The sequence below is a fragment of the Callithrix jacchus genome, chromosome X (assembly GCF_049354715.1).
Source record: "Callithrix jacchus isolate 240 chromosome X, calJac240_pri, whole genome shotgun sequence".
Lineage (NCBI taxonomy): Eukaryota > Metazoa > Chordata > Mammalia > Primates > Cebidae > Callithrix > Callithrix jacchus.
This window is the reverse complement of record NC_133524.1, coordinates 26,984,788-26,997,058: the sequence shown is the minus strand read 5'-3', so window position 1 is coordinate 26,997,058 and position 12,271 is coordinate 26,984,788. Positions and strand designations below refer to the sequence as shown.

At 43.4% G+C, this 12,271-nt stretch overlaps 1 pseudogene; it reads right to left on the bottom strand.

Annotated features, from left to right (window-relative positions):
- Positions 1-500: 500 nt before the first annotated feature.
- On the bottom strand, positions 501-3,757 carry LOC118150563 (melanoma-associated antigen B6B pseudogene; annotated as a pseudogene).
- Between the last annotated feature and the right edge of the window lie 8,514 nt (positions 3,758-12,271).

The window sequence follows — 12,271 nt, the reverse complement described above, 5'->3', positions numbered from 1 at the left end:
CTGGAACCAACCCAGATGCCCATCAACGATAGGCTGGGCAAAGAAAATGTGGTACGTATACACTGTGAAATACTGCACAGCCGTAAAAAATGATGAGTTGGTGTCCTTTGTAGGGACCTGGATGAGTCTGGAAGCCATCATTCTCAGCAGACTGAAACAAGAACAGAAAACCAAACACCGCATGTTCTCACTCATAGGTGGGCGTTGAATAAGGAGAACATGTGGACTCAGGGAGAGGACCATCACACACTGGGGACAGTTGAGGGGGGTTAGGGGAGGGTGGGGGGATAGCATGGGGAGAAATGGCAGCTATAGTATGCACCTAAAGTAAAATAAAATTATAAAAATGAAAAAATAAGGCATACTAAGTAGGAAATACTGAGTAATGAATGGCAGTTACCATAATATGGGTTTTTACACAATATTATTAATTTTTAATTTTCCTAATGATATATTAAGAAACACAATTACCACATCTCGAAGATATCTGAAACAATAAAAGCCTATGGAAAGTTTTTAAATTTAGCAGCCTTGTTTCAAAAAGGATTTTAGTGAGCTCATTCTGGCTTATATTGATCACTGCATTTCATATGATTTTTTTAAACCCAGAAAACACCACTCTCCAATCAGAGGAGTTTTTTTGATGTAGTCAATAACAGAATATGAAGTACACTAGAATAAAACAAACTAACAGCAGTTTTTAATAACCTAAATAAATCCAACCATCCTTTATTTATATTAAGAAAAGGAATAAGGCAAACCCCAAGAATTAGGCAACTTTTACATTTCCGTTTTTACTTTGTTTTCTCATTATATTACGGTGTCAACTAGTTTACTGTGGAGTTCTTTAAGATTCATATCAAAATCCCTTCTCTGTTACCATGTTATCTAGTTCTGAATTATAGAGAAAATATGAACGGTGTATGATTTTGTTTTATTAATACCAAAACCGTAACTTCCAAATTGCTTAAACAGCTATGAATGTGAGAGCTATGTTACTGATACGTTTATAGTATGAAGCAAAATAAACCTTCACTTAACAGGAACAATCTTGAATATTAATAGTAAAAGCAAAACATAAATCTGTGTTACTCATGTGTAACAGGACAAAAGAAAGATACACATCTTTTCCCTCCAGCCTCTACTATACTGCACTATTTAGAAAGCTCACTACTCTCTTCTTCTAGCATACGGCAAAAATTCTAATTCAGACTTCCCTAGAAGTGGATCTGTAGGATATACTCCCATAAGGTTCCCTGGCCAAGAGAACAGTGCCAGCCCTGCCTTTAAGCTCTCAGTCTCAATGCTCTCTGTGCCTCATCTATCAAAGCCTCTTCATACAGATGTGGGTAGAAACCGGGGACAGTATTATTGATATTGGCCAAAGCTCTCAGGACGCTCATCTTACTGGTTTCAGCATGGGCTCGTGGACCCCACAGGAACCCATAGCATGGAGGATCACCGTCGCACACCTGCCAGTACTCCAGGTACTTATCTTGCACCAAATCTTCCATAATGATCTTCCGGGGCTCCCCATAGATTGAGTGCACGACTCCGTCATAGATCCCCAAAACACTCAGGAAGTCCCAGACCTCCTTTTCAATGGCACAGTTCCCTCTTATGAAAATGAAACTCAGGAGAGACATCAGGATACCCGACTTCGCCAGCCCATTAACACCACTCAGAATTCCTTCACTGGAGAGGCCCAGCATGCTGACAAGGGTGTAGGATTCGCCGCTGGAATCCATTTCTTTCAATTCAACGCCAAAAACCACTGCCAAATGGTTGGAGGTTTTCTTGAGGATCTCGGGCAAGTACACCTTGTACTTTCTGTTAATACGCTTCAGCATGTCGGCCTTCAAAATGATCTCTTTCTTCTCAAACTTCTCCTGTAGGAACTGCACCAACACTCTAGCCTTCCTGTTTAGAGGATCTCGATCTGTGGTCTTAAAGAAGGCAGCTCTATGGGAGGCGATTGCACTTTCCTCATCTTCACTCAAGCCAGGCATATCAAATTTCCAGCATGAAATGCCTGCATCAAGAGAGCCAGTGGATGAAACTCCCTGAGCCCCCTGAGGAGCAGAGGCATTAGGGGAGGTGCTTGCATTTTTCTCATCTTGACCCTTGGCAGCCACATCAGATTTTGAGCATGAAGCACCTGCATCAAGAGAGCCAGTGGGTGAAGCTCTCTGAGACTCCTGAGGAACGGAGGCATTAGGGGAGGTGCTTGCATTTTTCTCATCTTGACCCTTGGCAGCCACATCAGATTTTGAGCATGAAGCACCTGCATCAAGAGAGCCAGCGGGTGAAGCTCTCTGAGACTCCTGAGGAACGGAGGCATTTGGGGAGGTGCTTGCATTTTTCTCATCTTGACCCTTGGCAGCCACATCAGATTTTGAGCATGAAACAGCTGCATCAGGAGAGCCAGTGGGTGAAGCTCCCTGAGACTCCTGAGGAAAGGAGGCATCAGAAGACTTAGGATGAGCACCCCGATAATCAGGAGAAGAGACAGTGGAAGAATGGGGCTCTTCTTGCTTTTCCGCAGTGGTCTGGGGACCTGTGAGACCCTGAGGCTGACCATGGGTCTCTCGGCGTTTGTCACGGGCACGGTGCTTACTCTTCTGACCCCGAGGCATGATGGTTTTGGCCTGTGACAGCAGGTAGGAGTGTGGGCAGGAAGGCTGGCACCTGGACGGGAGAGAATGGCATCACATCGACACCTTCACCAGAGAGCAAGCGTCTTGGCTTTAACCAGGGCCCCTTCTACAGGTTTTTGAGAAACAACTGCTCTAGGAACTCACAGGACTCCTATTCTCCTGGTAAGTTTGTGCCCTTCGAACTCAGGAGGAAGTTAAGAGTGAGTATTAGACGGTAGCATGACAGCCCATTTTGGGGCTTACTGAGGTGACAGCAGGGGCTGGCAATGGGGGCCCCTCTGTTCAGGGGTCTGATCCTCTCTATGTATATTCAGGATCATCATAAAAATTGACAAGACCCAGAGGCCCATTCTCCTCTGCAGCTCTAACATTGACACTAGTAATTTTTACAATACTAATGAGGAGGAAATAAAGAAGCACTTCTGCCCAACACTTCATTCCAAGGACACCCAGACTGCCTATGGCCAACAACAGTGGGAGCATTTGAATTCTCTTGCTGTTTTAGTGAGAATTGTCCCCATGGTAATCAGACTCCTCGCCCTCACTCTTCCCACAACCTGGAAATCACCCTCGCTGACCGGCTGCCATCTCCTTACGTCCAGGGCCCTACTTCTCTGACGCTGACGGGAACAAAGTGAGAATGCACTTCAGTCTCTAGAGACCTGCCGGGACCCCATACTGACGTCAGCAGCAGACTTCGGTGTCACCCCGTTCTGGGGCATGGAGTCCCCTCAATCTTAAGGAGGATTCTCTTTTGACTATGGAGTGCCTGAGATTTCTCTCCCTCCTGACCTGAGTCCACCAGCCTTGGACCGAGGCCTTCATGCTCTTCAACCCGACGGAAAAAGTGAATGCACTTTGGGCCTAGCGGCCATGCTTGCCGACTCCTCAGGGACCGGCTCTGTGGAGCCGCTTTTTTTTTTTTTTTTTTTTTTTTTCTTTTTTTAGGGGGAAAGGGTTTGTGGTCGTCGGGGCATTCACCCCAAGTTTTAGGTCAAGATACCCACCAAAACAGCTGAGAAGATCTGGAACGCCGCTGAGGTGACACAGCACTTTACGGATGAAGGCTTCGGGCCCAGCCCCCTTTCTAGTCGGAAGTCAGGGGGAACTACTTCCGGTCACCCCCACCTGGTATTCCCAGCATAACGGTAGGGGCAGGGCTCTGTCACTCTCCCCGGTGTTCTGTGCGCACAGCAGATTCCACAGAACTCACATAAAGTTTTTTCAGGGGCTCTTTGTGGATGCTTGGACTTCTCTGTCTGTTGAGGTAAATCATTCGACTGGAGACCAAGGATCTCATTCCCCACAGCCCAGAGTAGGAAAAAAGTTAGAGTCCAAGACCGGAAGCCATGGCGGGACCTTCCAAGACTGACAGTAGGGGAGGGGCTCTGTGGCAGCCCCTCTTCCGGAATGGAGTTTGCCCTCAGCCCTCACTGAGTGTCTTGACTTCATTCTTGCCATGCGCCCTCTACTGACTTGAGGACACCCTCTCACACTAGACTTCAACTTCTTGAGACTCCTCATGTGTAATTCAGTTATACCTCACCTGACCACTACTGCCTGGGGCATCCTAGACCTGGCTGCTGCTATTAAGTTGTGATGCAAGATTGAAGAAGAAGGGAGATTCTGGGGCCACTCTTGTCTCTTCTGAGCTGTGGAGCCCCTCACTCCTCACTCAGGGTCCTCACATTGACTGCTGGCAGGGTCTTGGTTTTCTCCATTTTCTCATATGAATCCATCCCCTTCCTCTGGCTATGTCCTGTACAATTCCTAAGGAGAAAGTGAGGGGACTTCTTAGCCTGGCAGCTATGTCTGGGATCTCTCTCTTGGCTGTCATCAGTGTCTGTATTCAACATTTTCATAAATGAATTTGTACCACTATCAGGTGGTACGTATATATCTTTAATATAATATAAAGAATGGACTAAACTAGAATACCAAATATTACATTCATGACTCACTGCAGTATTTGGTATTCTCATTTAGTCCATTCTTTATATTATATTAAAATAGTATGAATTTAAAGGCCAGTCCTCCTCCACTAAAGAGGTTTTAGGAACTATTAGCACATTGTCTGGGTTCATACTTCTTCAGCCTATCCAAATGTTTTTGCTGTCCCAGTATTACCCCATGGAACTGGCACATGAGGTCTGAGTTCCCGACTGAATTTCCTTTAGTGAAGCAGGAAAAAAAAAAATGCATTGAACCATGGCACAACGAAGGAAGCAAAGACCAATATTTTAAAACTTTGCCTCTAGCCAATTCTGTTGTCTCCCTCTATTGTAGTGTTCATACCTGTCACTAGTTCACCACATGCCCCTACCTGCCCACACACCAGTTCTTGTTCAGTACAAAATTACTGTTTCTCAGGGGTCTCATTTTTGTTGTTTTGCTGTTGTTAATATTGTTTTTTTTTTTTTTTAATTATTCCTTTAACTTTTCCAGGGTTCAGTTTGGTCATGAGAAAGAACAGCCTGGGTTTGAGGCAATGAATCTGTATAAAATTAAAGGAGAATCAACATCTTTACAATTTCCCCTCCACAGTAAATATATATGGTATACTCCTTTATTGGATACTTCCTTTTCCTAAGTCTTTCAGAAAATTTTTATGGCTGTCTCCTTAATGAACATGTACATTTCTATTTGATTTTTTATTAGATGTAATTTGGATATTGTTGCTGTTGTGAAAGGTGTATTTCACGTTACATGATATAATTAGTTATTGGTTTTTGTCAGGTTCCATATTTGAACAGGAGGTCACATTGAGGAAGTCCCAGGGGAAGGGTTCTGTAATGAGAGGAATTGCTGTAGCTAAACAAAAGCCAGCCCCATGACAGAGTCAGCTCTCAAGGAACCTTATGACTAGAAGCAGCAGGATCCTAGGAAAATGAAGCCCACATGCAGTCCCCAAGTCAGGATTTATTCTCATATTAACCTTTCTTCATTAGGACTGCTTATAGTACTTAGGCTACAGGATCTTTATTTTTATCACCTGAAATACATTTTGGAATCATAAAAAGAAAACTGAATGAACAGACACAAGATCTGCCTCAGGCTGGGTGGAGTGGAACAATGTGAGCTTTAAACTAGTTCAGACCAGGGGTCTAGTCCCAGCTCTGCCTCTTAGGAGTCAGTGAACTTGAGGAAATTGCAAGGTTTTCATGAGCAAATGAGCCTGATAAGCCCTATCTTGTAGAACTGTTGGAATATATGTAATGTTTATAAGGCATCTGAAAAGGTAATCTTTTAAGAATTACATTCATTACTGATTATTATTACCCCAGACAACAACACAAACCACAATAAAGTTTTATTGTTTTAAATCACTGAAAAGTCAGAAAATATGTAGTATTTTTGGAAAAAATAAAATAATGCTTGGCAAGTAAAATTGTTAATTTTCCCTATTTAATTTTGAGTGGGCAAGTCTCTTCCAGCTGAATACAACCCAAAAGTCCTAAACTTTGTATGAAGAACAAAGAAACTGCCTCCCAGGTGTTTGTTCATCCAAATCACCTCTATTTTTATTTATTTCCTCCCTACCCAAAATCAAGCCCTCTCTAGAGTTCAGTCAGTTACACTCAAGATAATCTACTTTTTTTGTTGGAGTGGGCTCTGACCCTCACGGACCAGTGCAGAGTGCCAATTACACTCAAGATAACCTATTTTTTTTTTTTTTTTTTGATGGCGTGGGCTTTGGCCCTCCCAGCCCAGTGAAGAGTGCCATCACCGTGGCCTCTGGACATCACATCTCAAGGAAATATCATCCCTGCTCTTCAGAAACACCTTGGAGATTATGTGCAGAAAACACCTAACTTTTGCACTGTGTTGACCTGTGGTGGACCATGAGCACAGGATACTTTTCATTTCTGCCCCAGGTGGAGATTCTCTCTGGTTTACACATAATTCCAAAGTATATGTTAAGGGCAGTTTTCCATTTCAGTTTTTAGTCTCTCATCTCTGACATACACCGTCTGAGGGTCAGTCCCCTGTTCTCAGTTGTCATGGCCTCATCTAGACCACCATCCCAGCTAACTTAAATTTACCTTTACAAAATTTGCCATGTCCCAGTGCTTCCAATTGTATTCTTTCAGAGTATTTACACTTGACTGCTCTCATCTAAAACCGTCTCTCTTGCTTACTCCTTTCTTATAATTTATTATACGTATACTCCTTTGTTATAGTTTCTTATCACTTATTTACATCTTTAAGTTCCACCATCCTCCTTATATGACAGCATCTATAGACTCTAAAAGTCTCTGGGTAATGGGCTGGTCTACTTTTTCTTCCTCTTACTGTTGCCTGAATTATGAGGAGGAGCTCTAAATAAGAGATACTAAATTAATAGTTGGAGAATAAGAGAAACAGTGAATAAGATGTCTATGTATAATATATTGTGATTTAGTTTCTCACACAATTGTGAATATGCTAAGAAATCCAGGTATAGATTTTTTAATTTTACAAAGGAGATGCCAAAAGAATAAGACAACCAAAAAATTACCAACATTGACTTTAAAAATTTATTATTGGACCATAACTGTTTCAATTCAGAGTTTGTTCCCAGATCTGTGAAAATTCCCGGTCCATTGCCATGTTGCAATGTTCTAGATCACAATAAAATGATTGAAAGTTTATACATTTGTTTTGTAAATATAAAATCTCTGGCTAATATACTTGGTAAGCAGTAATAAATATGTGACGCATATGATTTATGAACTTCAGCTCTGAAGTCAAGTAAACATTAAAGGGACAATTCAAAGGCAATAAAGCAATAATTCATTCAGTTCTCTTTGAAACTTGATTTGTATACATGATTTGATTTTAAAGGAAAGAGGATAGATGAGTGGATAGTTCATTTTGAAGTATTCAGTCATAACAGGTTGTGTGATCTCTATCCAGGCTTTTTAAAAATTTCAGTTGTCACCCTTGTATATATATTCCTGGCTTATTTTCATTTGAACTCTAATTTCTGTGGGGTGACCTTTTCCTTATGACCTTAATATTCCTGAACTGTAGCCAAAAGGCCAGTGCCTTTGCCACTCAATCATTATACCTGCCCTGAAAATATTTGTCATCAGTATCTTTTGAGTACATCCTGTATTGCTGACATGAAGAAACCATTTCAAATTTGCTGCAGAGCAAACATAAAAATGGGGAGTAATTTTTACTACACTTTTGTTTCTTCTCACCTCTTCTGAGATGGTTTGGCTTTGTGTCCTCACTGAAATATCATCTCAAATTGTAATCCCCACATGTCATGGGAGAGACCAGTAATCCCCACGTGTCGAGTGAGGGATGTGATTGGTTCATGGGGCCACTTTTCCCCCATGCTGTTCTGGTGATGGTGAGTAAGTTCTCCTGAGAGCTGGTGGTTTCATAAGCACTTGGCATTTCTTCTGCTTGCACTTCTCTCCATGCCAAAAACTTGTGAAGAGGGTGTCTTGTTTCCCCTTTGCCTTTTGCCACAATTGTAAGTTTCCTGAAGTCTTCACAGCCATGTGGAACTGTAAGCTAATTAAACCTCTTTCTGTTATAAATTACAGGATGTCAGCTAGTATCTTTATAGCAGTGTGAGAATGGACTAATACATATTTTATTTACTCCCACTTCCCCTTAACTGCACATAACCAAGTGTGTTATTTTTTCTTTTCCTTTTTTTTTTTTTCTGCTGTCCAAATGCAGATACAAACGGTGTCATTGAAAGCCCTTCTCTGGAGGAGAGCCTTTCTGACCAGAGTCTCTGGACAGAAGTGCTGGATGCTAGATGATGAAGTGTAAGCCTTGCCTTGTATCATTTATTTTCTTTGCCAGCTATAAGCTCATTTTGAGAACTCTTGAAGACCTCAGGGTCTCCAGACACTTCTCTGTGCTTGTTAGAAGCCCTCATCACCAGCCTCTTCCACTTCTGAAGCTCAAGGCCCTAGCACATAACTAAGATACGCTAAGATAGGCTTGGGTGGGCACCCGCCATGTTCAGAGTTGCTATAAACTTTATGCCAGCCTTGCCTGGAATATACTCTTAGGTGAAGAACATGCTTTGACTGCTCATAGGGCAGCCCATGGTTTCTGAGAGGTTTTCAGGCAGAGTTTTCTAAAGTTTCCCTGCAAATCATGGGCTAGGTATGGAATTGGGAGGCATATGTGCACCACCCTGACTTCCCGAGTGGTGAAAGACTTTCTTAGTAAATACATTATTTGCAAATGCTGTGAAAACATATCTGTCCTCTCTGGCTACTTCTCCATGAATCTCCATGTGTCTTCCCATCTCTTTTTCCTCCCTTATCTCCCTTTACTACTACTTTCCTCTCTTGGAGGTGCGATTGAGGATGGGTAGTAAATCTTCTATTTCCCGCAGGTAATACAATCACCTGTGCCACAGTGAGGGTTTGTGCTTCATTCATCGCCATGGACAGTAACTGTAGGGCCCCTCCTATCCTGAGTCCTGTAGGCGGTGCTTCACCTGGGACAATGACTGCAGGGCCCCTCCCACCCTGAGTCCTGTAGGCGGAGCTTCACCATGGACAGTGACTGCAGGGTCCCGCCCACCCCGAGTCCTGTAGGCGGAGCTTCACCATGGTCAGCAACTGCAGGGCCCCTCCCACCCTGAGTCCTGTAGGCAGAGCTTCACCTTGGACAGTGACGGCAGGGCCCCTCCCACCTTGAGTCCTGTAGGCAGAGCTCCACCTTGGGCAGTGACGGCAGGGCCCCTCCCACCCTGAGTCCTGTAGGCGGAGCTTCACCATGGACAGTGACTGCAGGGTCCCGCCCACCCCGAGTCCTGTAGGCGGAGCTTCACCATGGTCAGCAACTGCAGGGCCCCTCCCACCCTGAGTCCTGTAGGCAGAGCTTCACCTTGGACAGTGACGGCAGGGCCCCTCCCACCTTGAGTCCTGTAGGCAGAGCTCCACCTTGGGCAGTGACGGCAGGGCCCCTCCCACCCTGAGTCCTGTAGGCGGAGCTTCACCATGGACAGTGACTGCAGGGTCCCGCCCACCCCGAGTCCTGTAGGCGGAGCTTCACCATGGTCAGCAACTGCAGGGCCCCTCCCACCCTGAGTCCTGTAGGCAGAGCTTCACCTTGGACAGTGACGGCAGGGCCCCTCCCACCTTGAGTCCTGTAGGCAGAGCTCCACCTTGGGCAGTGACGGCAGGGCCCCTCCCACCCTGAGTCCTGTAGGCGGAGCTTCACCATGGTCGGCGACTGCATGGCCCCTCCCACCCTGAGTCCTGTAGCTTGAGCTTTGGCTACTCATGGAAAGTTACTGGAACCTGTAACCCACCCTACCCTTGGTATTTGGAGGCCTCATGTATGTGTGTTCAAAGGTTTCACCTTGCTTAATAATAGTTTCCATTCTTGTCATTCCCAAAGATAGTGGTGAATAAGTTCCCTGTGGCCATTTAGGAATTTGATTAATCTGTGAACTGCTTCAGTTAATTTTTTTTGAAGATACATTTCGTGTTTTCCTACAATTTTGATGTAGTGGCTTTCCAGGTTAATTGGACCATTTTGCAAGACATTCCTGGCAGGGGGCGGTGGTTCACGCTTGTAATTCCAGCACTTTGGGAGACCGAGGCAGGCGGATCACCTGAGGTCAGGAGTTCCAGATCAGCCTTGCCAACATAACCAAACCCCTACTCTACTAAAGATACAAATATTAGCTGGGTGTGGTGGCAAATGCCTATAATATCAGCTGCTTTTGAGGCCGAGGCAGAAGAATTTCTTGAACCCAGGAAGCGGTGGTTGTACTGAGCCGAGATTGTGCCACTGCACCCCAGCCTGGGCCAGAGAGTGAGACTCCATCTCAAACAAAAAGGATACTTCTAGTGGTTGTTTTGAATATTTATGGAAATATCTATAAGGTATATATATTTATAGCGTACATGGGATATTTTGACTCTGGCTTCTTTACTTGGATTCTGTCTGTCTTTCCTTCGGGTTGGAGAGATAACTTGATACCATCTTAGACAATGGATTTATCCATTTATGAGAGCAAAAGCCTCATGGTGCCTATGCAGAACGTGCAGATTTGTTAAATAGGTATACATGTTTCATGGTGATTTTCTGCATCTATCACCCGGTCATCTACATTAGGTATTTTGCCTAATGCTATCCCTCCCCAGCCCCCAGCCCCCAGCCCCCAAGAGGCCCCAGTGTGTGATATTCCCCTCCCTGTGTCCATGTATTCTCATTTTTCAACTCCTACTTATGAGAGAGAATGTGCAGTGTTTGGTTTTCTCTTCTTGTGTTAGTTTGCTGAGAATGATGGTTTCCCTGCAAAGGACATGAACCCATCTTTTTATGGTTGCATAGTATTCCATGTTGTATATGTGCCACATTTTCTTTATTCAGTCTGCTACCGATGGACATTTATGTGGGTTCCAAGTTTTCCTATTGTGAACAGTGCCACATTAAGCATACTTGTGCATGTGTCTTTATAATAGAATGATTTGTAATCCTTTGCTTATATACCTGGTAAGTGGGATTGCTGAGTGAAATGGTGTTTCTAGTTCTGGATCCTTGAATTGCCACACTGTCTTCCACAATGGTTGAACTAATTTACACTCCCACCAACATTGTAAAAGTGTTCCTATTTCTCTACATCCTCTCCAGCATATGCTGTCTCCTGATTTTTTAATGATCACCATTCTAACTGGGTGAGATGGTATCTCATCGTGGTTTTGATTTGCATTTCTCTAATGACCAGTGATGATGGTCTTTTTTTTTTTTATGTTTGTTGGCTGGGTAAATGTCTCCTTTCGGGAAATGTCTGTTCATATATTTTGCCCACTTTTTGATTTTTTTGGGGGGGGGTTTCTTTCTTGTAATTTTTTTTAAGTTCTTTGGATTCTTTGTAGATTCTGGATATTAGCCCTTTGTCAGATGGGTAGATGGCAAAAACTTTCTCCCATTCTGTAGGTTGCCTGTTCACTCTAATGATAGTTTCCATTGCTGTGCAGAAGCTCTTAAGTTTAATTAGATCCCATTTATCTATCTTGGCTTTTTTTTTGCCATTGCTTTTGGTGTTTCAGTCATAAAGTCCTTGCCCATGCCTATGTCCAGAATGGTATTGTCTAGGTTTTCTTCTAGGGTTTTTATGGTTTTAGGTCTTATGTTTAAATCTTTAATACATCTGGCGTTGATTTTTGTATAAAGTGTAAGGAAGGGATCCAGTTTCAGCTTTCTGCATAGGGCTAGCCAGTTTTCCCAAAACCAGCTATAGATAGGGAATCCTTTCCCCATTGCTTGTTTTTGTCAGGTTATTTATTTCCTATGTTTTTAAACTGGGTAAGGTGCTGGGGTTATACTCTAGTTTCTCATGTTTGCATCAAGGAGTCTGGAAATCTTTTAAACTAATTTAATACACTTTAAACTTTTGTGCACCAAGAAGTCACTTTCTCTCTATCCAATCCTTCTCACGTAGGCCTTTGGATCACCTTAAATGAAAACATACACAGAGTGTAAAATCTTATGCATGTAGAGTATCTCTCTTTCCCCCTTTTGCACATTAGCATTTTCACAGCTGGTCTTCTGGTATATCTGCCTTGTTTTCCTCTCCAGCAGATACTGTTGCTCTTGGTTTCTTGTTTAATGAGCTAGAGGTCTTTGGCCTGTGAAAT